The 27,824-nt window shown below is 40.3% G+C and overlaps 1 protein-coding gene across 2 annotated transcripts in view; it reads left to right on the forward strand.

Moving 5' to 3' along the window:
• Nucleotides 1-8,201: 8,201 nt before the first annotated feature.
• The window catches only part of TULP4 (TUB like protein 4), a 97,759-nt gene continuing 78,136 nt past the window's right edge, over nucleotides 8,202-27,824 (forward strand). The window contains exons 1-2 of one of the 2 annotated variants that reach the window (XM_088142571.1): nucleotides 8,202-8,358; nucleotides 18,919-19,089. The gene's annotated coding sequence lies outside the window, so the exon portion shown is untranslated. The remainder of the gene's footprint in view (nucleotides 8,359-18,918; nucleotides 19,090-27,824) is intronic. The other variant, XM_088142574.1, reaches the window with a different exon arrangement.

The raw sequence follows: 27,824 nt of genomic DNA on the forward strand, positions 1-27,824 counted from the left end.
CCTCTTCAGAAGTTGCAACCAAATTGTGATAATGTGATGAAAGAACATTATTAGAGGGGGAATATTAATCTTAACTATTAGTTAATGTTAATTAAATCCAATGTAGTTTCATCCTGGTCCTCCTCACTTTTTGGACTGTGTTCCAGGCTCGCCACTCATGGCCAACTATGATCCAGGTTCGTCCAAAATTGTGTACCCATTACAATTGTGTTTCTGAGTTACAAAACTAGTCTTAACACACAGTGATAAGAAAACATCAAACTTCAAATTAAGCTTAGTGTGTGTTGTGTTGTTAATGTGTTTCTCATCATTGGTCCTAACCTGCTCAAAGTATCTCTCTGATAATTCTACATCAAATGAGAACAGCCATGACATACAAATCAGGATTTGGCGTTTAGCTCTGAAATCTCTTGCTGTCAAGGCTCCCAAAGTTAGGTGATAAGTCTGAACTTATCACCAGTATAACACCAGTTTATAAATAGTTCTCTCTAGTGTATGTTAATACTAAAAAGTAACATAAACCATTGCTAACCTATTAATGTAATCCTAAATAAATATTCTGAAATACAGTTTATGATAGATAATTGTACTCCTTTGTCTTTTCTCAGCAGGTGCTTGATTTGTTATCTTTAAATTACTTTATGTTAGCTTGGCCAGAAACACTGAAAAATCACAATATGAAAATTTTGTTGAATGTATTCAACACTAATGGTGACCTGGTTCACATATATTATTTACTCATAAGCCATGCTTTAGAAATGAAGGTGACTGAGTTCAGACATAGCAGTTAAGCCATAATGTAGTTTGTCTGATCTTGCTTTCGTGTGATATGTAAACCCAACCATCAACATTCATGGCCTGTTGAACCATATTTATTTGATTAAAACAAGCTATGGGTTAATGGAATGTGTGACTATAAAGAGATTAAAAGGTTGTCTCTAGTTCAAGACTAACTGCTACCTTTTACCAGTAGCCTATATGTTGTTGCACAAAGAGCTCCTGGCTGAGGTCATCTGGCTTCTTTAGGGAGGATAACATTATCTTATGATGATCAGTAGCACAGCACTTGGGACGTATCTTAAGTGGGACTCCAAAGTTAAGTCTATACATACAAACATATAGAATAGCTAAATTTCACATGGCCTCTCTGTTCACATAAGATTTAAATATATATATATATATATATATATATATATATATATATATATATATATATATGGCAGCTACCGAAGATTTAAATATATATATATATATATATATATATATATATATATATATATTTGGCAGCTACCGCATCATATACTGGGATTTGCCACTGAAAAATTTGCTGAATTCTGCTATCCCATTTTGAAGAGAGAAAAACTTGGATTCTGGAAACTCTGTATTGATTCCTGATTGGAATTGTGCTATGTACATAATATAATCTCTGCTCAATCATTTTATAAGTGAATCACATGGATTATCACGTGTGATAGCTAATGATCATCACATAGCTAATTTCTGAAATCTTAAAAAAGAGGAACATTTTAAGCAGCTTCTGTAAGCTTTACTGTAATGAATTTAAAATACATTTCTTTTGCAGCTTCTACTCGGCCCAAAGTTTTCCTTTTAATTTAAAAAGAACACCATTAACCAACTGGTTATCATGATGATCCATTACTGTTAATAATTATAATGCATGAACCAATTTTAATATGCTTTATAATCTCCATGTTTTAGAATAATAACCTAATAAGTATCCCCATTTTACAGCTGGGAGACTGATATCCTTTATGTTGGTGACAAGATATTTCAAATAGATCCAAGCTCATTACTCTGCTTAATGAATCAGATTGCTATTTCCTCTCCTCCCTATACATTTTTTTCCACAATACATTTTTGTCATTTTTGGTTTCACTTGTTGCCATGGTTGGAAGAAAAGTGAATAACTCTTAGAGAAAAAGCAAGGCTTTTTTTTTCTTTTCTGATATTTGACATTGCTTTATATCAGACATACATCTTTTAATCTCAGGCTTGTCACAGAGAGCATGCCAGTAAGGGGAGCTCTTACCAATTTTTATTTTTAAAAAAAAGAAAAAGAATGCAATGAATATCTCTGTGATTCATGCTTTTTTTTTTTTTTGAGTCAGGTTATTAGTTGCTTTGGAATGAAGGTACCGTCTGCTTTTCAAGCACTGGTAGTTTATCTGAGTTGTTAGCATTTGTCTTTTATTAGTTTGGTTAATTTTGCTTCCAAAATGCATAGCCCAATAGAATTTGGAGGATAAGAAATAATTTGGTATGAAATGAGACTCCTTACTCATTATAGCAGAGTTGTCTAAAACAGAGCTGGCCAGATGACAGCTCATAGAGTAGTGAGTGAGATGATTTTTCAAGTTACGAGGATTTCTAAATGAGCAGTATCAGCTTTCCCATCACCCAATTCCAGGTTTTATTCCATTGTTTTTCTTCAGTGATAACCAGATAGGAGAAACAAGATAGGAGAAAAGGATCTGGAATCCATGGTGGTGGGATATCAAGAAGCTATGATGAATGAAGATAGCACACTAGCCAACTAGCAGAAAACGCATTCTGGGCAATTTCAGCACAGACTACCTAACTAGTGTTCAAAACTGCAGCTCAATCCAATATAGTTGTAATACATTCCAAGTCACTTAAGGCTATTTATAGATGATTGATTATAATATCTTTGATGGAATATCTCCAAGCTACTGCTTTTTACTAGCAGGTATTAAGTACATTTATTTAGTGCCATCTTACCTCTACTCAAGCCAATTTTGCAAGTTTTTGTAGCACTTCAAGCAATATGCTGAGGAAAACTAGGCAAAAAACTAGAATAACAGCATATTGGTGATATATATCTTGATGTAACTTTTAAATAAATAAAACAAAAAATACTTATACTGCTTCCTATTTAAAAGACTATTACAACCTTTGTTATAACATCTGGAAGACTCATAAAAACATAGCAACATACATACTTACATAGTCACTTAAAAAAATACACTCACTCACTGAGAAGAAAACTGAAGGAAGGGGGGGAACATCTGTTCTACTTTCAAATGAATAATTAAGGCAAAGTTTTGATTTCAAAAATGATGTCTTAAGAATACAGTTCCTTGCCTTGGGAGAGAAGAATAGGAATTGAAGGGCCCAGATACTTGTAGCAGTTTTCTCATTAGAATTCTGGAGGTGGAATCAGGTTGGTATCTGCCAACTTCAAAGTTACTCCATTTCTTCAGTTGGTCCCAAATTGGCTCCATCTTACTTGGGTCCTTCCACTTCATCCTTCTAGGCTGAACACTGAAGAGGTATAGCTAATTCTTCTACATACACTCCTGATAATGAGAAGTGGAAGTGTTTCTTGGACCCACGATTCCCAGTTTTCATTACAAAAAAGAACTAATTTCTAGGCACTTTAGAACCAAAGATACAAGGAAAAACAATCACTTTGCCTGTTTGTAAGGAAAAAAATCTTGCTTTTCAGTGAGTTTAAACAATGAATGAATAATCTTATCAGAGATGGACATACACAGTTCAGAGATTTTTTTAAAAAAATATTTCCTGCTGGGAAGTGATTACTAAAAATAAAAAAATCAGACATCCAGAGGAGTTATGCATTTATTCCTAAAGAAAAGGTAGGAGTACTTCTGATAAAGTTTTTTTTTTAATTGTGGGGTTTTTTTGTTTCTGAACTTTTATGTTATCCTGTCAATGAAGATAACAATATAGAGATGTTACAAAAAACAAGAGAGTAGTTGAGAGATTATGAGTTATACCAAGCCTGCAAGATAACCAGTATTGTTTTGCCAATGTGAGGGAAGAGGGTGTATTACAAAATCTTCAAAGCAGTCTGATGTTTGTTATCCGATCTCCTGATGTGTGTATGTGTATGTGTGTCCTTTAGAGAAATATAGTGGGGGAGCACCTGAAGGCAATTTATTAAGGGCTGGAAAAGTTTCTGGCATATGTGTATTGAGTTAGGCAAGGCTGCAAGTTTTCCTTTTCCTGATCTCCTGAGTAGATCATCCTCTTCCTTTTTAGAATAGGCCTTGTACTGAGGCAATTTGCCATGTGGCTGCCTAGAAATTAGTGTTTTCTCACATATTGGAAGTCTATTGTGGAAATAATCTAATCTTTCATTTGTTATGTACAGAGCAGAGTCTGGAGGTAGTTTGCAGACTAGATCAAGAGGCAGGATCTAGGGAAGTGTTAATTAGATTTGAACACAGTTGAGAGAAGTGTACACTGCACACTAGTCCTAGAGTGAGCACAGTGTGATGGCAACCAATAGCTCAGGGAGATCAGTAGTGGGAGCACGGCAGTGATGGGTTGAGCCCCAGCCTGAGTCTTGTGGCTACTTAGACATGAGGCCACACCAATTGTGTCTTCTCTATGGAAAATGGAGGCAAGAAGAAAGAACAGCACTGACAACAGGACCATCTACCAGCACCAGGGGAATGTCCTATGGCAGAGGAGCTCGGCGATGGTCTTCTCCAGGTGAGGGATGGAAGGGGGCAACAACATCCCACTCAGACCATCCTGGTCCATGAAGTGGCATTAAGATTGTTTTGACACACACACCCCAGGCTGTTATGGGTGATGGTATGGGATGCATACGAGTGTGGTAAGGGTGATGGCTGGCCTGCCAGCGGTTGGGGGGCTGAATCCTAATCCAGAAGCAGTTCAGAGGTGGCCTATGGATAGGCTAATCATAGTATATTGCATAGAATGTCTTGAAGATGTAAGGGGCTCTAGGATCTTGGAGAGGGATGCCAGGGAACAGTATAGTTTCGCCTGATGAAGGGAATGGGGCAGGCAACAACATTTCAGTATTGATGGGGAGAGGGCAATGTAGTGGGAGCTGGGGGCAGGCTGCTTTTAGGGAAGATATATTCAGTGTCTTATATTGATTCCATCTTCCAGTCCCCTAGGCTCAGCCTTAATGCCAAGTCAGCAGCTCTGGATTCCAGCCAATTGTACTAAATGCTAGGTTGGCCTGTAATAAAGGTCCCTCATCTAGGATCTTATTATGGATGAATAAGCCAACCTGGTGTATATATCCAAGACCTGCATGAGCAAGGTGTGTGTGTGTGTCTTTCAGAGATCGTCATCAGCTGTCCCCACAGGACAAGGGTTGTAGCTATTGTTACGCCGCAGACTCTTGTGACTGTCAGAAGTGCCGCTGTGGTTATTACTAGATGTGAGACTCTTTTTGTGAAGTTAGGTTTTAGGTAACAGATGGGACTGCTCCTGCTGTACAGACCTCCCTGTTCAATTCTGTGGCAGGGTTGTTGGTAGAGTTTCCCAGGCTTATGCTACTGGGATACTTCAAACTTCCATCCCTGGGTACAGAGTCTGTAGAGGCTCAGGAGTTCACGGCCACCATGATCTGACCCAAGCCATCACAAACTCAACACTTTGGGAGTCACACGTGTGTTTTTATCTTGGAACAGTGATGATATGGACTGAATTTGGGGGATGTTAACAACTGTCCTTTGTCATGGTTAGACCACTGATTGCTTTGGATCTCTCTAGTGCTGCTCCCCACCACAGGGAGTGGGACCACCCCAGGTGCCTGATAGACTCAACTGGGTTTTGGAGTGAGCTTGGGGAATTCCCTGAGACTCTGTTGCACAATTTGACTTAGGCTTTAGTTGTCACTTGGAATGAGAGGGTAACAATGGCCTTGCATCAGATTGAGCCTGGGTAGCCTCTCCCTGTTCTTTGAGCCCAGGGGCTCCTTGATTTTCAGAACTCCTGGAAACAAAGCAACAGAAAAGATGCCTGGAGTATTGCTGGAGAAAGAGGAGGAGTCAGATTGAACACACATAAGAGCCTGTATTAAGGACCAAATTGCAGCATTAAGAGCAGCAGAGTGCATTTGCGGAGAGGCAGAGTGCTAGCCAGCAACCCTGTTTAAGGTGACCTGTCCCTGTTAGAGATGGTCAGAGGAACATCTGCCAGCTGTTACAACAATTCTTTTAGGCATTTGACGGATAAGAGTAATTTGGATCCATTTTGAGCTGGACTCCAGCTGCACAAGTCCTTTTGAGGTGACTGAAGCACTGTCTTGGATGATCTGGAAAGAGTTTGAGCCTTTAAGTCTTGAGGACAGGGTCCTTGGGATACCGAGTGTGGCCATCTGTTTATTAGATCCATATCTCCCCTGGGGGGCACTGGTGAACCTAACAGTATTGGATAATTTCCAACCAATCTCCAATCTTTTTAGTGAAGGTTGCAGAGAAGGTGGTCAGGCTGCAGCTAAACAGGGCTCTAAAGAAACAAATTAACAGAACCCCTTTCAGATGGATTTCAGGCCTGGGCATAATACTGAGATTGCACTTGTGGATGACCTCTGTATGGCCTGGGATGGGCACAGCACATCCAACTTGGTGTTCTTGATGTCTCAGTGACTTTTGATATTGGTATTCTGGATTGATCCTGGTATTCTGGATTGGCTCAGGAGGCTGGGAATGGGGATTACAGTGTCGTGGTAGTTCTCTTCTTTCCTTCAGGGATAGTTTCAGTCAGTGTTGGCAGCCCTAAGACCCTGCTGTGAGGGTGCCTCTGGGCTCAACGTTGTCCCTGCTTCTAATATCTATATGAAGTCACTGGGCAAGGTCATCCAGTGGCACAGGTTATATTTCTCAACCCTGGACTGACCTGGGTAGGTGGCTGTGAGAGTCTGGATGGGATGAATAGGCTTAGCAACCTAGCAGGACTGACTGGATGTGGATCTGGGTATCCCCAGGCTTCAGAAGTCTTTCACTATTAATAATGGATGGGGTTCCACTACTCCAGATGAAACTGATATGCAATCTAGGGATCCTCCAAGAGTCCCGGTTCCTGCTGGGAGCACAGGTGGCAGTTGTGGCTAGGAGGGCCTTTGTACAAAATCTTATTCATGGATCAGGAGGCTCTACTCAGTCACACTTCAGTTACCTCTTGTCTGGACTACTGTAACATGCTCCACATGAGCCCAGGAAGTGTGCCTTCCCTGTCACAGTGCCAGCCTTAATAGAACAGTCTCCCCAACGAAATTTGGTGGGCCCTGAGTTGTGTGTCTGGCTCCTAGCATAGTATGTTTTATTCTATTGTGCTTTATCATTTTATCATTTTTCTTTGTATTTGATGTTTTTAACCCTTGTTAGCCACCTAGAGTTGTCTGGTGGTCATATAAATTGAATGAATTAAACAAACCAACCAAAAACAAATGTATATCCTACCTTTCCTCCAGGATGGCACTCAGAGTGACTAGCAGTTCTTTGGCTGGCCTTTTGATTGACCAGAAGCAATTAGATCTGATTCAGTATAAGACAGTCTCCATACTGCCCTCTAATTCTAGAACACAGGGGCTTTCTTGACAAATCATGTGAAATTGTCAAATATATGAAAAAAATTGTTGTCCAAAAATACATAGCACACCTACTGAAAACTGGACAGGAACAGAATATAGTAGCATGCACTATGTGTGCAAATTACACACGCTGTACAATACAGCTTTGTCTCCCACCACTCATGAAGAATTCTGGTGGACACTGATGGGTTTGGGGTATTAAACCCCTTTGATGTTGGATGAAATTTGGTCTCATGGTAATGGCAAAGGGAATTTGCTTTTTCTGCTCCTGAAAAAAAACAATGCCACTAAATATTCTAAAACGATTTTACTGCAGAACACATTATTTGGGATATTACATGTTAAGATAATAAATAATGCTGCCTAAAACCATAGCAAACCTGTGCATTACTTTGTTAAAAGGGTTAACGTTCAACGCAGATTCGTTGCAAACAATGAAACGGTGTCCTCTCACTCCAGAACGAAATCAGGATTCGAAGTGAAGCTGAAATGGAATCTTTGCAGTGCCAGGCGCGGGCCCCGAAGGCCGAACCTGCCGAGCTGGGCGCACGGCCGCTCTCTGCCACCCCGGAGGAAGCGTTTCTTGGCGAGGGACGAAGCAGGAAAACGCCACTCTCTACGTGTGTGAAGAAGGCCTCGCCTGCCTTGTCTGTTGTCTGTTTCTGGTCTGAGCCGCTGGCCTGGGAAGGGCACTTGGCGTCTAGCTACGGCTTGGTATATCGTTTCTTCGCCTGCTGCAGAAAAGAAGAGGAGGGGACAGCGCTGGAGTTATTGGGGGGGGGGGGAATAACATGTTGGGTCATGTGGCTGCATCACGTGAAAGGGGTGTCAGGCCCAGCAGCAGCAGCAGCAGCAGCGGCTGCACGACCGGAGACGGAGACGGAGACACAGTCGCGCTCTGGACGCTGGGCTTGTCGGGAGGAGCGACAGGCAGGCAGGGAGGGCGGAAGCCTGACCGGACGAGTGAGGCTGGCGCTGCCTGTCTGGCTGCTGGAGAGGTAAGGCATTTATTCCCCCCCCCCTTTATTGCAGCTGCCCACTCCTATTAGGTGTTGTGCTGTGTAGAAACGGGCTCTCTCGCCCTCCCTCCTTCCTCTCTCTCTCTCCCTCCTTCCCCTCCATCCATCTCATCCCCTTCGGAAGATGCAGGATCTGCGCGTCTGGGCGGGAGAATCTCGGGAGGGAGCCGTCGACTCCCAGTCTCCTCCACTTCCCCTCGCCTTTATGTCAGATGCTCCGGCTGTTTGCGAAGGATGAGCGGGCTGCTTGCTTGCTTGCTTGCTTGCTATCTTTGTTTTTCCTCTTACTCCACGAACCGTGATTATTGGTGTTGTAATTATTAGGGAAGGGATGCGGGGCAAAAGACTGCGGGATCGTGGTGTCCGCTGCCCAGAGGAATGGGTGAAAGTGCCTGGGGTCTGGGAGTGGGGGTGGCAGGAAGGATGGGGTGCATGTGCAGTCTGGTAGTTTAGGATTTGTGTTCTTTTATTCTGATGGACCACCTGATCTCGCTCTCTCCCCCTCCCCGTCGTGTCTGTGCGTTTCTGTGCGTGTGTGTGTGTGTTTTGTCTATTCAGTCAGAGGGATATGTTGGAGAAAAGGCAGCGTCTGGAATGGAACCCCTTCTTTTGAACTGAGGATGGGGGAAGGAAGTGGGGGGGGGGGAAGTAGGTGTGCAGCAGAATCATCTCTTCCTAAAACACCTTGTCACAACCTCAGGAAGGTTGAGTCTTAAAACCTGCTTTTGGAATTCAGCTTGGGCATGGGATATCCAGTATTGCTAAGGTGTATCTGGCAGCCACTGCCGAATGTATAGAAGGAAAGAGCTTTAGGTGTTGTCGGGAGAGGGAAGAAAATAAACACACCCTAATCTTTTGTATCTCCTGTATCAGACTTACCCCAAAGCAAGTCATATTTAGATTTATGTGTCTTCCCCTATTGTGTTTTTACTGCTTACAAACCATACTAAACTTTTGTTTTCAAACGTGAGAGAAAGCTTGGACCCAGATATTCCAGAGAAAAGGGGCAAGTGCCCAAGGAGATGCTTTTCTCAAAGGCCACAGGAATGTAGCCCTCAGTTTGTGGCTCTAACCTTTCATTTCAAATGGGAAGAAGATGTGATCTTTTGCTGGCCAGGCTCTTTCCCCTCCCTTCTCCTCGACTTTTGTTGCCTGGTATATTTGCACTGGGTCTGTTTTGCAGCCAATAGGAAGGAAAAGGTCACTCAGGGAGAATAGCTGGACCTTTTAAAGGAAAACCACTGTATAAACACATGTAAAAACTGATTATAGCCACGGGGTCCATGGAGGAAAAATCCAGACCAAAGTTTGCTAATATCTCTTTAGGACCAACCACAATATCACAAGAGATGTGCAACTTTCAAGTTCTCCAGAATTTATGCAGCATGCTTTTGTTGGGCTAGGAAACTTATTTGATCACACTGAATCTTGTTTGTCTCTTTCTTGAGCCACATAAGCAGAATTTTTCTTAAGTGCTTGTATACGTCAGATTCAATTCTGTCCAGATCCATTAGGATACCCTTTCAAAGACTGATTCATTAAAGTTTTAGATTAGAAGAATTTTATATCTCCTTACCCTATGACATTTAAATGTATATGAAAGTTTGTCTCATTGTAGAATAATGTAAAATAAATACAATACTTCTGATGCTGAGGATGATTACAGCATTTTTCTTTTATTTGTAAAAAGCTTTGCTTTCCATCTCAGATTAATTTTAATAAAAAGCACCTTCCTTGGTGGTTTGGATTCTAATCCACAAGTTTAATTGATAATCTGTGGTTTCCAAGGAACTCTGGTATCCTGGCTTTGAGTTTTTTTAAAACATTTATTCTGATAGCTTAACTTCATACAATTAAGTCCATACAGTTAAAGCACTCGTAGCATGGCTGTAGTGAAAACTATAGCTTTTTGATGGTAGTGGTTCATTTGACTTGCTATAGACCTGCTCTTCCCTGAAAATATATGTTCTTAGTCCCTTTTAAAAAAACTTGGCCCATTTCTTTGATACAGGACTGAAAGCAAAAATGGCTGTAATGATGATGTAATCTTTAACACAGGGTTTTCCAAATGCTAAGCCATATTTAGTCAAGGTGAACTTTCTTGAAGTTTAATGCAGTTTTTCATGATTAGAGGAAAATGTTTCCTTCAGTGATCTGAGTGAACTGAAGATATGAACAAAGCAACATGATAAGAAAAAAGGCAATAAGTTTGTGAGATAAATTCTTCATCCCAAATATCACAGTTGAAACTTGAGCATGAGCACCTATTTGTTTCTATAGTGCTTAAATCAGCCTCATGTTCAAGCATGGCCAGTCAGCATTTTTTTTTTCTCATGGTGCCCATAAGTAGGAGATGGAGACATTCCTCTCTTCAGCCACTGGTCCTCTGTAGCTGCCCCCAACTGGGAGGTAACATTAATCTCAAAATTATTAGTTCTTGCTAGACCTGTCCATCATGAATTTATATATTTCCCTCTTAAATGCACCCAAGTTAGTGGTCATCACCATATCCTATAGTAATGAATTCTTAGGGTTAATTATACACTGTGTGAAGGGATACTTTCTTTATATTATTGGCATTTTATTTTCTATCCCTTTCTTAATGATCCCTAGCATGGATTCTCCCTTTTCCACAATTGCAATGTGCTTAGTCAACATCTATCCATTGTGCTATCCACTGTGATCCAAAGACCTTTTTTCCAGTTAGTTCTGCTCAGAACCCTTCATTGTATATGTAAAGTTAGGCTTGGGTTTGTGGTGGGGGAAATATGCTTCCTTTTATACTTGATTTTGACTGCATTTGCTATTTGGTTAATCATTCACCCAGATAAAGGGATACTTCTAGACCTCTTTGAATAGTATAGTATAATCTGTATATTTGGCCAACTGACTGCTTACCCCAAGTCAAGATCATTCATGAATGTGTTAAAAAGCATCTGTTCCAACACAGACCCTTGAGGAACTCTACTTCTTACTTCTGTCTGTTGAGAAAATAAAATTCATGCCAACAAGAAAACAATCCAGTGGGGAAGGAAGGACTAGGCTTTCTATCTTTTTTTATATATAAGTATGAGAAAATGTAGATCTCTATTTTCTTTTCCAGCAAGGCTAAGTAATGATGTAAAAGAAAATATAGAAGAGAATGAAAAGGGAGGTGCTATGTAACTGTATAAGTCACTGCCCAAAACATAGATAAAATTGTTGTGTCTAAATTGGAAATGTATCACGGATATTCCACAGGTTTATATGTGTTCTGCACCATGTAACTTGCTGCCATATCACTCACAGTTGGACTGCAACCAACATTTAGAAAAGAATAACTGTAGCTGCAAAACCTAGATATGAATAATGATAATGGTTCTAATAAAAGGATTAAGAAGAATAAAAATCAATTTTTTAGTTGCTAAAATCACATTTTTACTAGATAGTTGTATGAATAGATGGGGGAATGACAAAATTCTTGTGCTGTCATCAAAATTACAGGAGCTAAGGGATAAGGTTCAGAAGCATTGTTAGATCAAAAGGCACCCCCATCATTTGTACAGTTATTAGATGCCTCATTTATTAGATTTGTAGGCTATTTCATAATTATGATGCATAATGTCTCTGTGCAATAAATTGACATGCACAGAAGTGCACATTTGTCCTGTGAGCCTGACACTACTAGCTCAATATGGTCCCTGGGATTTTTTCTAGCTTTTTCAGTCTAGCATTTTCTAGCATCTTGATTTCTAAAAGATAAGATGAATAGTTTTGTCTGACTCCGAGATGAGAGACAATAACAGCATATTAATTGAGAATGAGCTGCGCACCAGGTTATCCCCAGTTTGTATCTCACTTCAGCCATGAATTCACTCAATAGCTTTAAATAAGTTATGCTTTCATGTTTTGAAGATAATATTGGGATCTAATATAGAACTATTGTTAGATTTCTGATTTATATTGGAGATATAAGCACATAAGGAATATGTTGTATAAATAAGATTATCATAATAATACACTATAGCCTTGAATCCAAAGAAAGGCAATGAAAAAAAATAATTTCTTACACCTGCTTTTTCCAGCAACCACCTGGAATCTTCTGAGATCTCTCTCTCATGGATTGGGAGGTACAACCCTATGAGGGTCTCTTCATGGTGGGGAGGGGGAACTATAGGAGGGAAAGCTCGTATTTCTCTGGAGGACAGGAAGGCCTGGCGCAATATGGTTCATGGGGTCACGAAGAGTCGGACACGACTTAACGACTAAACAACAACAACAAACCTTATGGCATTATTGTTATTGCTTTTTGTTATTGATGTTGCTAAAGGGGGAGAATAACATTGAAAACTGTACCAGCACTGCAGCAATAAAAATAACAAGACAGTAGTAGTGGATTTATGTACATCAGCTCCATTTATTTATTAATGCATTTCTGGGTTCTCTTCTATTAATCATAAAGCATGAATGCAGTGGTTACTGAATTCATTTGAATTTTATCTTTATCAATGTTGTTTTCAGAAATCATGAATAAACAAACAAGTTTGAGGTTAATGCTGCTTAAAAAGTAGGTTCATACATTATGCTCAGCCTTGGTTTATTCAACCATGGTTTATTGAATCAAGCACAGTTGGTTGAATTTTGCACAGTATGCTAACCCATAAACTTTAGTTTACAAATTACAGTTCATGTAATAAACTAAATAAAAGCAAAATGAATCTCATATGGATATTCTGGATAAGATCCTAAGAAGGGACTTTTCCCAGGGATGCGTATCCACAGAGGGCCATGGGGGAGGAAAGTGCCGAAACACAAACTCTACCCCTTATGTGCAACATTGTATGCAAATATGAAAAAGCAGAGCTTGTGTTGTGAACCACAACCTGCTTCAGCCTTTGGCATCTTCTGGGCTTTTCTTCTCTTTTGATCCCACTCAAAGATTATTAATTTATTGAAATAGGCAAACTTTGCCATCACTGTTATTCTTAACATTCTTGAAAAACTAACTTGCTTTCTATTTTTCTGTTTGGCTTTGCCACAAACTTACTTGCAAGCATCCAATGTTAGCCTGCAAGACAGTTGTCTTAGGTAGTGGATCCTAAGAGACAATAGCAGAGTGCTGGAGCTAAGAACTATGAGTCATGTAGCTTTCCTTGTGTCTTCTCCAAGCTAGCATATTGTCTTCAGGTGAGGCTTTCCAAACAGCAACATTGCATAAATAAATAAACTTTGATGGTTTAATTCAATCTATATCATTGTTCAGTCAATATGTGACTCATAGCTGTTGAATTTGACTTATCAGTCCAGCTGACTGTTGTGGGTGGGTGGGTGGGTGGATGGATGGATGGATAGATAGTCCCTTTAAGTTAGTCTTGATTTCTGGTAACTGCCAGGACAAGTCCCTGCGGTTTTCTTGGCAACATTTTTGGAAGTGGCTTGCCATTATGTAAAACTCTCTCTGTAAATCTATTTCTCTGATTCAGAGATGTATCTGACTCTGTTCTGATGATTAGCAGAATGTGCAGAGGATTTCAAACTGAGTAGAGAATGTGGTTGTGCATGTAAACTTGCTCACTATTTTTCCTGTTCTACCTGACCTTTGTATTCCCAGCTGAAAGTAGGAAGTTTTGGCTTGAATGTGAGTAGAGTGAGCAGAATCCCATATCACAAGGATGACTAGACTCTCAGACGTGAGTACAGTTCCCCTTCAGATCTCAGCAGAAAGTGAGGAGCAGGGTCTGGGAGAGAAGGAGATAAGGCTAGCATGCATATTCCACACTTTAACTCAGTTTGAGTTCTTCCTTTGTTCAGGTGAATGCCTGAACAGGGCTTCTTTGACAGTTGCAGCTTTCTGTTACTGGGGAGAAAATACTTCTCAGCCTTCGAGTCTTGGAAGTTGAGGGCAATATTACAAGAATCAAGAATAGCTGTTTTAGACTGGAAAAAGCAAGCAACAGAAGAGTCAGCAGAAGTTAGGGAAAGACCTTATAAAATATCAAATGGCAGGAAGCAGTGAGTGGCTTCTTTCTTGAAAATAAATGGCATATGAACAGGGGTGATCTCAATGAAATTTGATGGGCCTTCATCGTTTGCTGATAGGATTTGGTGGTATATTACCCTAATATTAATGGCATCCTATGGGGAGGTGTTTCTGTGAGTCATATCAACCCTTTGAGGAGCCTCATACCAGTATAAAGGGCCCCTGCTAAAGGTCCTCTCCAGCCTAGAAAGTAGTTCTTCAGAAAGACTAGGATGGCATCTGCAACTTTGACATGTGCATAGGAACTCTATCATAGGGCAATGCCTCTTGGCTCCTAGATTCCTACATTATGGTCAGTTGTACCTTTGCTCACTTTGGATCTGAATACTACACTTCTAGTAGCCACATTATTCTGCTGTAGCAAAAACAACCAAGAGTCTTGTGGTATTTTAAAGATTAGCAAGTTTATTGTATAATAATTAAATAGCCCTTGCCAAATCTGTGATGGAAGAGCTTCTCAGGTGGATTTCTCTCATCCACCTGGGATTCCTTGTAAGTATGGACAATAAAGATCCTTTTCATGGTACCTGGCCAGAAACAGCCAATGATCTAAAAATGAGATCAGAATTGGTATGGCCCACTTTTTGTACAGCAAACTCTTTCTTCCAATTGGAGTGGTATTTGAACACATTAAATTATCTTTTTATTTGTCTTTTTAAATTCTAATGGCTTCCAGTATCCCAACAAAGTCTTTGCCAGCCTGAGATGCAACAATCTATGGTCTGATGTCAGCTCAAGAAGTTTCAAAACATAGTTTTGATTGGTTTCAAATCACTGCTGTTCCAATGATATATGTAGCCCAGAATGGAATAAAAGCAGTATAAAAAGATGTGTTTTCATTTTAATTGGCTGTTTACATCTCTCTCCTCTGTGGAAGAAAATGTCTTATAGTAAAAAGAATACAAATATAATGAAGTGTAATTTAAATATTAAATCCACTGTAAACAGTACAAACTGCAGCTGTGTGTGTATGTGTGTGTGTATACTGTATATATATAAAATTGAAGATAAAGCTGAAGATAAAATAAAATTGTGAAGGTTTAATGATCATACATGAAGAGTTGCTTCACAAAACACACTGCACCAAAATCAAATGAATCACATTATAGCATGATGTAGGAAGCACTTATTTATGGGAAACCCCCCCCCCCAATATGGCTACTTATCTCACAGAGTGATCCTAGATGGCTTGTAGCAACCAATAAAAACAACAGCATAAAATTGATCATATCCTTCCCACCAGGGCACCATACCAACCCATACAACCGACCCTTGGAGGAATCATCAGTTCAGCCTCAGCACAGTCTTGTGGAAGAGAACAGAATCTTGAGGATGGCATAGAATTAGTTTCGGATTCTTAAGGGTTAAGATGGCCGTAGGCAGTAATGGGAAATTGGAATCTTTAGGCTGACTGTAGTAAACATCCTTTTCTCCAATGAGTCAGGGCCTCTTATCTTGTAGTCCTGGCAATACTTAGTTTGAGATAATACACCTGCTTAGCTAACTTATTTCTCCCTTGGCTTGCGTGGTATGTAATTAAGAGTATGTGTCTGTGTTTTATAACACTGGCCTATCTCTGCGTTGTCTTGAGCCTCTCTGTTGTGTGATGTAGAACTTGTGTAATGTAAAATTTTTCCCTGGAGTCTGTCCTGTTGCACATGGAAAACTAACAGATATAGTGTCAGCCAAATGACCAAGCGTGAATCTCATCTTCTAACTTGCTTGTTTTATCTAACAGGATAAATACTGTTATGAACCTCATAGCAAGAGAATAAATGGATGTAAATTCATCATTTTTTTAAAAAAAGGTAGCACTCAGAAAAAAGATGGTGGGAAAACATGTCTGATGGTTCACCTTCTCGTTCTCTGTATCTTAAGATAATTTCAAAGCCACATTTCCAAAAATAGGTTTACTCTGGAGCTTACAAACACTTCTCAGAGAAATTGGCCTGGCAATAAGATTGTTTACTTGTTTGTTCTCCATGGTCTTTTAAACTCTTTAAATTTTTATTAAATTATTTTAATCTTATTATCTTGATCCTTTATATTAACAGGATTAAGTTCCTAATTTTTATTGGAAACTTGGTGTTTTATTAGATTGCTTGGTGATTATATCAATTTTGTTTTTTCACTTTTATATTTTTAGTGTGCTGGTTTTATATTTATGGCATTACTACCATTTTACTTCTCTATATACAGTGCTTAGAAAATTTGATTTTATAAGCATCTCACTACTATAAATAAATATAGATGTTTGGACATTTGGTAATAGAGCTGAAATCCAGCCAACATAAAGGACAACAACAATACAAAAAAATCCCAAGTATATCTGCAGTTTGGTCACAAACATAGGGATCAGAAATGACTAGTTTACTATAAAAAGTAATGGTCCCTTCCTTAGCACTTAAGTACTCTTGGGTTGCTTATTCATTGCCAGTCATTCTGTACCTGATTTCAGCTTCTCTTAAGAAGCTTCTAAGAGTTCTCCACTTACATATTCATTGCATGTGGGAGAGGAACTCTGCATGTCCCATCTCCCATAGAACTCCTCTACACAATTAACTCATATTCTCTCTCGTGTGCAGGGGCTCTGCATCCACATATAGAGAGGTGTATAGGGACTTTCCACATTCATTGGATATACCAACGAGGGGGTACCATTATATGAGTTGGTAATGATGATACATGGCAGACAGACATGGCCTACTGCCTACTTGTGACTGCATTTAGTCTTTTGATTTGGCTTTGTTTTATGCTGTGCTTGACCACATAGTATTGTAAAACGTAGCTCTGTGTTTGAGCATTCTTCACAATAGCCTTTTCCCCATCCACTGCTTCTGTCTGTATTCTTTCACAAACATTTTCCTGCAAAGACCTCAAATCAGTGCACATAGATCTTAATATGTGGTTGGTCTGACAGAGAGAGAACAATTGCCTCAAAGTTACCTGTATCTGTAAGCTGCACCATTCCATTGCAGCTCTAACTATACTCCATAGTGGTCCTTGTGAAAATAGATCTATAAAAAAATCAGCCAACCATTCATGATTCCAATAAATAGACTGTGACTTCTGAAAGCTCATACCACAAAATTGTATTCATTTTTATAGAGCCTCAAGATGTTTTGCTACATCATATTAACCAAGTGACCTCCTCAAGCCATGGCTTAGGGCCTGGTTGCTAGAGGGACTGCCAGATTCGATCTGGCAGGGTTGGCACGCTCTGGGTTCCTTCGATTAAACAATGCCATCTATTGGGACCTTGGAAGTACACCTTCTCTGTGGTAGTGCCTGACCTCTGGAATGAGATTCCCCCCAAGATGTGAATTGCCCCACCCTACAGGTGTTTTGAAGGGCCCTGAAGACTTGGCTCTTCACCCAGGCCTTTGGTGAGTGTCATTGAAGTCCCCATTTCTTTGTTTCCATCTGGGTTTGTTATTGTTGCCATCTTATTCCATTTTGTTTTGTGTCGTTTTCTTGTTTTAAAATATCTTTTAACCACCCGGATTTGCTGGAAGTCGGGCAGTATAGACATTATTTTATTACTGTTAGTTGCACAGTCAGCCAGTTGTTTAGATTGGATTTGGCATTTTTTATTCACCTATCAAATCCTTCCCAAGGGCCTGGGATAGGCAGATGTTGTTGTTTGATGGTGTTAAAAGTATCATCACAGGATGGAAGCTGTTCCAAGTAAAGCTGCCTTTTGCAATTGACTGATGGTGATTTTGTCAATGCCGATGGTCTTCAAGTGGTACTCCAGATGTTTTGGGATTGCACTGTTACTATTGATACTATCTTTGCGTTCTTTTGCCACAGTCGTTCTATTTCTATTTGCAGGTCTTTGTATCTTGTGATTTTCTCCAGTTCTTTCTCTTCTATTCTGCTGTCTCCAGGTATTGCAACGCCCACTATCCAGACTTTTTTGTCTTTCTTGCCAACAATAGTTAAGTCTGGGGTGTTATGTGGCAGGTGCTTGTCTGTCTGAATTCTAAAGTCCCAGAGCACTTTTAGCTTCTTCATTTTCTATTATTTTGTCTGTTTTGTGGTCCCACCAGTTCTTGCTTGCAGGCAAATGGCATTTCTTCCAGATGCACCATTTGTTGCTACTTTGCACAGGCATGACAGTCTGTGCGATCTTCTTGCAGCAGTTAACTAGGTGATCCACTGTTTCTTCAGCTTCTTTGCAGAGGCAGCATTTGCTGTCTGTTGCTGTCTTCTCAATTCTGGCTTTGTATGCATTTGTTCTTAAGGCTTGGTCTTGTGCAGCCAGAATTAGCCCCTCTATCTCTTTCTTCAACTTTCCTCTCTTAGCCATTGCCAGGTCTTCTTGTTACCTGTTTTACCTGCTAGTTTGTGTACTGGGCATGTAATACTTTGCTTTGCTATGTCTCTTTTCTATTCTCCATTTGGTCTTTCTTATAGGCCACATTGGTCTCTTCAGTAATCAGTAAGCCTTCATGGTGTACTAGGTTCAGTGCCACTGTCCCTCAGATATTCTTCTAATGCCCTTTTTTCTTTTTCAGCTGTCTGGTGTACTTGCAACATTCCACTCTCACCTATGTTCCTATCATCATCATCATCATCATCATCATCATCATCATCATCATCATCATCATCAAGTCTAGAAGTTCTCTTAAAGACAGCTTCTGCAGGAATAGCGAGACAACTTGCAACTTCATTAAAAAAAGCTACAGGTAATGTTTAGAAAGTAAAACTACAGTGGTACCTCTAGTTACGAACTTAATCCATTCCGTGACTCTGATCGCAAGTCGAGGTAAATTTTCCCATAAGGTTCAATGTAAATACGGTTAATCCGTTCCGCCCTCCGAATTTGGTCGCACCACGAGGCAAATATCCCCATAAGGTTCAATGTAAATACGGCTAACCCGCCCTCCGAATTTGGTCGCAAGTCGAGGCACATTTCCCCCCCATAAGGTTCAATGTAAATACATACAGTTAAACAGTTCTGAAACATATGCATTTTATTTTTAAACCACAAAAACATGAAAAAAAGCACAGTATGAAGAGGGGGAATGGGGTGGGGAGGCAGTTATTGTTTGGAGGGAGAGTCCCCCTCCAAAAGGACATTGGGGAGATCTCCTTCAGGGGTTTCCTCTCTTCTTTGCCTCTTAGCTGCAGGCTCAGTTCTGGGGAAAAACCTGTCTAAAGTCAGTTGTTTTTTCCCGCGCTGCATAACCCTCCGGAAATGAGAGAACACGTTGTCGTTCATCATGTTCAACGCTCTGGTTGTCACAGTTCTGCTGGGGTGGTGCTTCTCAATGAAATCCTGGCACTCATTCCATTTCTGCATCATTGATTTTATCGCATCACTGCTCACCTCCTCCCCATCCTCCTCTTCCTCAGTGGAATGCTCCTCGCCAAGCAGTTTCTGTTGCTCACTCTGGAGCTCAGCAAGTTCTTCTGTGGTCAGCTCCTCCTTATGGTCCTCAACAAGCTCCTCTATGTCTGCATCATCCACAACCAGACCCATGCTCTTCCCCATGGACACTATCTCCTCCACTACCTCTGCATCAGATCCTTCAAACTCACGTTCAGCAACACATTCTGGCCACAGTTTCCTCCAGGCTGAGTTTAAGGTCCGGCAGGTAATATCTTCCCAGGCTTTGTCAATTAGGCTGATGCAGTGGAGGACATTGAAATGTTTTTTCCAAAACTCTTTGAGAGTCAAGGATGTTTCTTCGGTGACATTGAAACACCTGGTGAAGAGCGCCTTTGTGTACAACTTCTTAAAGTTGCAGATCACTTGCTGATCCATGGGCTGCAGAAGAGGTATCGTGTTGGGGGGGATGAACCTGACCTTTATGAAGTTGTACTCGGCGTCCATGTCATCCACCAAGGCCGGAGGGTGTGCCGGGGCATTGTTCATCAGGAGAAGGCACCTTTCAGGCAGCTGGTTCTCAGACAGGTATTTTTTAATGCTGGGTGCGAACACCTCATGCAGCCATTCCATGAACAACTGCCTTGTGACCCACACTCTCGCATTGGCCCTCCACATGACAGGCAGTCTGGTCTTGTTCACATTGTGGTCCCTGAACGCACGAGGGGTCTGGAATGGTACACGAGCAGCGGCTTAATCTTCAGGTCGCCGCTTGCGTTCGCACACAGCAAAAGGGTCAATTTGTCCTTCATGGGCTTGTGCCCTGGCAGTGCCTTTTCCTCCCGCGTGATGTAGGTTCTGTTTGGCATCTTCTTCCAGAACAGCCCTGTCTCATCGCAGCTGAACACTTGCTGAGCGATGTATCCTTCCACCTTCATGAAGTCCTCAAAGTCTTTCTTGTAGGCTTCTGCAGCAGCCTTGTCAGAACTGGAAGCCTCACCATGTCTTGCCACACTGTGGATGCCACTTCTCTTTCGGAATTTCTCAAACCAGCCTCTGCTGGCTTTAAATTCCTCACTTGCTGCGCTGGTAGAGGGGTTTTCCTGCAGTAAATCACTCTGCAGCTTCCTGGCTTTTTCACAGATGATAGCTTCACTCACGCTATCACCTGCCAGCTGTTTCTCAGTCAGCCACACCAACAACAGCTTTTCCACCTCTTCCACCACTTGTGTCCTCTTCCTCGTTAAGATTGTCACTCCTTTTGCCACATCAGCTCCTCTGATGGCATCTTTATTCTTCAGAATAGTCAAGATGGTCGACTTCGCCATCTTGTACTCCGAGGCCAGATCAGTCACACGAATACCACGATCATGCTTTTCTATAATGTTCTTCTTAAGTTCAATCGTCACTTTTTTCTTCAAAGCCTTATTCTTGCCAAGCCTGCTCTGCATTTTCTTTGGAGCCATGCTGACAAGCACACCAAACACCTTCCAAAACCTTCCAAAACGCCACAAAACACACCACAAGCCTCACAGAACGTCTCCTTGCTACTGCGATCTCGCCCACAGGAAGCCGCAACTGCATGGCAGCAGGGAAAATGGCCACGGATCCGGTTCATAAGTAGAGGCAGAGTTCGCAAGTAGAGGTAAATTTTTGGGGCCGGAGCTGGTCGTATCTTGAAAAATTCGTAAGGAGGGGCGTTCGTAACTAGAGGTACCAGTGTATTTGGAAAATTCTTTTTTCATATATTACAGTAGCACAGCAGAACCAAAATACCTTCTCACTGCATGCCCTTTACATTCAACCTTAGCAATTAAATCTCACCCTCACTGATTAAAACTGACCCTAAAGTTTTAACTGATTAATCAGCTTATTAAACCAATTAAAGCTTGCAACTATAATGCAGTTATTTAATAACTTGGAAGGGAAAAAAAACAGTTTCTAGTGAATGAAAGAATGCAGCAGGTTTTTCCATTTTTACACATATGGGCCATTAGTTAGGTTGAGAATAGGTTTTGTTCTTCTGCATTATAGGCTGATCAATTAATATAGCAAAATGCAGTAGTCTGTTGCCAAAGAAACAAGTTGCCCCAACATGCAATAAATAATATGGGATGCAATTAGGAATGTTAGGAGAACTTACCATTGGGGGCATTTGTATTCTGTTGCCATTACTTCTCTATGATTATAACATATTCTCACCTATGGTTAATAGAATCATGGTTTTCTGAATTAATGCAATTTCCTAGGATTGTACCACACATTGTATTGTATGGTAATCACACTAGCTGGGTTCACATGACACAGTGTACCTTAATGTGGTTGTCCAGTTTGTGATTCAGCATATCTTGCAGATCCAAACATTGAAAGGAGGGAGTACAGGGTAGCATAGGGTTGGCCGTTCTTGTTAAGAATTCTGGGAGTTGTGGATCAATATCTCTGGTTATTACACTAGGTTAAGAAAGGCTGAGTGCACACTCATAAGAAACCCTACTCATTTTTTAAGAGGTAAGGAAACAAGAAACAGAAGTTAGGCTGAGGCTAATGATCAGGTGGTCTAGGAGTTTCTGGTCCACCCCATTCCTTATAGCTTCTCCTGCAATCTTGGAAGGAATGACACTTATTCAAGAGCACTCTAGAAGAAGAAGATAATAATAGCTAACCTCTTTGGATAATGTGTTGTGTGGGCAGATGAGCTACTGGTTTCTCAGTGTCATAGCAAATTTAGAGTCTTTGGTAAAATTGAAGCACCTTTCATTAAAATCCCATCTTGTCTGCAAAATTATCTATTTAGCACCAGTTTATCACTAAAGTTTTAGCTTAATATAATTCAGTCTCTTTTAAAATGTCAGTGGGTGTCTCATTGTGAGGGTTCCACATTGCCAAAGACCCCTAGCTTGTTTGCAAATATATGTATATGTGCTTTTAGACAAATAATTATGCCTTTCTTGTGCAGGGCAGAGGAGGGGAAGAAAGGAAAAGATGATGTTTTGATGTTTGCTTTGTGTTTTCTGGGTTGTGCAACTGCTTGACATGATCTTCTTTCCCGCAGGGAGAATGCTTGTGGATTACTAGAGAATGTAGCTCTGATTCAAAGTGAGTTTCTACTAGTAATGGTTCCTGGGGGAAGAAAGGGTTTCTAACTCTCAGGGTTTCAGAAGCAAAAATCAGGTGGGCAAAGAAGGGGAAAGCTGTATTCTGAGTAGCTTATACTTGGGTGTGCACGCGTGTATACAAGAGCAAGAAGAAAGCAAATAGGAATGAAACTGTACCTTATATTCTTTTTTAATGGGCAGCCAACCAGGGTTTTATTTTGTTTTAAAAAGCATGCCTCTTGTATTTGATTTACTTGGAATATTAGGACTAAAACATATTTTAAAAACTCTGCTTTTGAGGGGGAATAGGTCACCATACCATTGTGACAGTCTCTAGAGTTGCTCTTTTTTTGCAGATTAATGGGATGATTTGGTTAAAACTAAATATGGATGGAACTTGTCTTGCTCCAAACATATAATGCAGATCTGGATCGTTGATGCCCACTATCTTTTAAAGTTCTCCCTTTGTTCTTTAACATTTCATTAAATCATAGGGTTTTTCATTAACATTGTAACATACACATAAATTGGTTCTTACAATATCTGTGTATGGTTTCTATCACTTTTACAATTAGATTCTTTAAAACAGTAGCAGGGTACAACATTTTAACTGTGAGCTATGGGACATATGAGGAATGAATAACATTGTTGGTATTTTAGTTTGTAGGCTGCATTTGTTACTTTGTTTGTGGTATGGGCTGTTAATCTATAAAACTACCTTCCCCAACTGGTATCCTTCAGATATTTTGGAATTCAATTTCCAGTATCATAGATTGTAGAAAGCTTCTTTAGTATCTGAATTACTTCTCCTTTGATGGAAAACAATGAAATACAGTGCACTTCAGTTGCATATCAAGGGCATCTACAGGTTGAACTTTTCTACGTCACAGAATAATAGCTTGCAAAGGGTATTGAGTATTTTGCATAAAAGGAGGAACCTTATATGACTATAGCAAGGGAGAAATACTTCTCTCCTTGCAGGCGATTGAACAATTATGAGATTGCAAGCCATTTGGTAACAAGTCCCTCACTGGCAAACTGTTTTTCTTCTTCCATGCACTGCATGTACTCCTTGTACTGTACTTTGTATTAATTCATCCAGAAGAATTAGTATTGGTAGATCTGTACTCTAAATGGTTTGATTGAAGATTTTCTATTTCACTCTTCTTAGTAAATAAGCATAAACAATTTGTAAAATACACAAAAAAGAATGCAAAGTATCAGAAATGGTTAAGAGTAGTAGCTTATAATCAAACAAAGAGCAGTTGAATGTAATGTGGGAAAATGGGTTTAATCCACATTTAGATCTCAGGAGATAATGAATTTTAGCACATTTAAAGCTTAAAAGAGAGGGAACCCTAATCCTGATGTCAGAGTAGATGTTGGCTAATGCAGATTAGTACTTTAGCTTGACAATAACTACAAAAAGGGTTCACCAGGATATTTTATTCAAAATTTAAAAAGTTGTAATACTAACTTCTGTAATAAAGCCCCATAGTAAAGTGCCCTGAGATAAAATGCAAAAGCTGTATCAACTCTTATAGCCATTATTAGTGGAAGATCATTGGAAAGCTACCTATTTTGGTAAGCTTTCAATTATACCAATGGTGGCAATGTGTTTGTTTACCTGTGCTTACAGCCCAAACCTATTACAGATATGTGTTTAGAGCAAAGCTCTGTTTTAAAATGAACAAATATATATTTAAAAATATTTTAAAAGGTAAGGCAAGATTTTGGTGGTAAGAAGATACAGTGGTACCTCGGGTCACGAATGCTTCTGTTCACGAACAATTTGGTTCGCGACCAGCACCGTTTGCAAAATTTTGCTTCCATTTGCGAATTCCGCATCGGGTGACGAACAGGATCCGCGGCCATCTTCCCTGCTGTGACACGTGGTCGTGGCTTCCTGTAGGGAGGGGGACTCTCCCTCCAAACAATAACCGCCTCCTCACCCACTTCCTGTCCTCCACACCAGAAGTCGCCTCAAGCAAGGTTAGTGTTCTCTCTCTTCATACTGTACTGTACTGTACTTTGTTTCATATTTTTGTGGTTTAAAAAAAAATACATATGGTTCAGAACGGATTAACCGTATTTACATTGAACCTTATGGGAAAATTTGATTCGGGTCGCAACCAAAATCGGTTGGCGACCAAATTCATAGGGGTCAGAATGGATTAATCGTATTTACATTGAACCTTATGGGAAAATTTGATTCAGGTCACGACCAGAGTCGTGGAACGAATTAAGTTTGTGACCCAAGGTACCACTGTAGTATATTATTAGAGTTCAGGTTTCTAGTAGAGTTCAGGCCAATTTTTTTAAAGGTTCACACATCACTCTAAACCATAATGTGGTTTATTTGGTTTTAGCTGAACACATTGTGTCAACCCAGCTGTTATGATGTGTAAACTTTGGGTTTTGGTTTAGCATGTTAACCATAACCTAGCATGAGGTGTGAATCGAGTTTATATTTCAGCATCACAGGAGGAACAGCTGATGAGAGAAGTCCCTAAACTAATAAGAGAATTAAGTTGGACATCAAAAGTATCCAAGATGGAGAGTCTAGAAAAAGAAAAGCTTAGGGCAGGCAGATAATTTTAAAGATTGGAATAGATGATATTTAGGGCAGAGTTTGAACAAGAAAGGACAGCAGCAGAAACCAATAATTCTTCAAGAGTTGTAGGATCAGAGAACTATCTTATTAAATATGCAGTGTCTAATTCAGACTTCCTGATATACTATCTCTCAGTTACTTATTTGTTTGTTTAATTTATAGGCCGCCTGACTCTCATATGACTTTGGGCAGCTTACAACTAAGAACCAAAGTATATATAATGGCATATAAACAATAAACAGACCGTAAGGGCAAAGTAATCAAAACTGTATCAGATTAAAACAAGCAGAAGAACAAAAAGTGGGCTCCACAATCATCCTGTCCCCAAAGCCTAGGAGAACAACCAGGTCTTCACTCGTTTCCTTCATGCCATAAGGGTGGGAGTGAGATTGGATTTCAGTTCTCGTAATTCCTCAGGTATCATTGCCACTGGCTATGATAACCAGAGATTACAGGAACTGGTCTAACACATCTGGAGGGCATCAGGGTGAGAAAGGCTGCTTTACAGAAAGCCCTTTGGTGCAGAAATTCTAACCCTAACCAGTTTTTATACGGATTGATGTGTTTTCCTGTAGGTAACCTACTTTGAATTGGCACTGATTCTCAGTCTGTCTGTTCTTCAGATGGGCTCTCCAATCTGAAAAGCCAGAAGTACATAGCTTGAGAAGCCAGGGCTGCATGTGGCTGCCTCAAGCAATGAATACACCAAAATTGCTACTAATATTTCATTTTTAATAGAATAGAAGGTGAAAAATAATAGATACAGGTAGTCCTCGGTTAACTATGGTAATTGGCACCAGGAACTCAGTCGCTAGGTGGCAAGTCATAAAGTGCAATGTCACGTGACCACGCTGACTTATGATGGCGTTTCCAGTTGCGGTTGTTAAGCAAATCCCATGCAGTTGTTAGGCACAATGTCACATGATCGCCATTTGCGACTTCTGTTGGCTTCCCCATTGACTTGTGGGAAGCCAGCAGGGAAGGTTGCAAATGGCAATCACATGGGTGGGGACGCTGCGACCATCGTAACTGTGAATCAGTTACCAAGTACCCGAATTGTGATCATGTGACTTTGGGAGTGCTGTGATGGCCACAGTTTTGAGGACTGGGTATAAGTCTCCTCATTCAGCACTGTTGTAATTTTGAATGGTCATTGAACAAATGGTTGTTAACCGAGGACTACCTGTATATGAAGAATAATAATATTAAATGTAATAATAATAATATTGTGAGCCACCCAGAGTCATGTATTGAGATGAGAGGCTGTATAAATTTGATTAATAAATAATAAAATAAAGTAAATTAAATGTAATCTACCCCTTTGGACCTGTAGGTAAGCTCTACCTATATGTTTTAGAGGGCGGCCCCAGCATGTGATCCAAATATTGTCCATTGCTCAAGCACATAGCCAGTTTTCACTTTGGCATGATATTGGGTGGCTATTGCCTGCTTGGTGGATGAGCAGATATACAGTCTCCTTAGAAGAACTGCAAGTGGTGTACATTATAGCTTAGCAAAGTATCTGATGAGCAATGATAGAGCCAATTGGAGGTTGCTAGTTGTGAATGCTCCATAGAGGGTTAATAGGCACTTCTTATGTCCCAATAAACAGAAGATACTTTGTACTGCTCATGTGAATAAAACATATTCTGGAATATGGTCCCTGGGAGTTTCATGCCTCCTAGAAAAATGAATAGGAGACTCTCCTGACTTCACTAATCTCTTTTAAGTGCTGCTACTGATTGTTATCATGTCATTCATGTGAATCCTGGTTCTGAAAAAGCTTATCTGTTTCAAGGCAACTCTACAATTGTATCAAAGGTTTCTAAAGATCTATCAGTATCTGTGGGACCCCATGTCTTGATATCAACCTGTCTGGGGATTGAGATCATCAAGAAAGGCCCTACTAAAGATGCCTGCATTTCAAACGTTGACCTGTCAGGCATGCAAGAGAGGTTTTTTTTTCTTATGCACTCCTTCAGCGTTCACATTGAAGGGTATAAATCAAAATAATAAATTAATAATCAGTGCAAAGATGTGCATGCTTTTTTGAGGGCAGTTTGACTGTACTTCTTTTCTCAAGCTGGATTTCCTTTTCCATGGAAGTGTTAATAAAGAGATATAAAGAATTTGCCACAGAACCAATTGCCAAAGGAGGTGGTGAACTCCTTTTACTTGGTGAGTTCATGTAGAGCAGTGTTTCTCAATCTTGGCAACTTTAAGATGTATGGACTTCAGCTCCCAGAATTTGGCTGGGGAATTCTGGGAGTTGAAGTCCACACATCTTAAAGTTGCTAAGGTTGGGAAACACTGATGTAGAGGCTGGTCAGCCAACTGTTCAAGGAGGTTAGGGTTAGGGTTAACCCACTCCTACGATTGCTC

Source organism: Python bivittatus, unplaced genomic scaffold (genome assembly GCF_059951505.1).
Source record: "Python bivittatus isolate LINGU-HERP-01145 unplaced genomic scaffold, Pbiv_v1 ctg000020_np1212, whole genome shotgun sequence".
NCBI lineage: Eukaryota > Metazoa > Chordata > Lepidosauria > Squamata > Pythonidae > Python > Python bivittatus.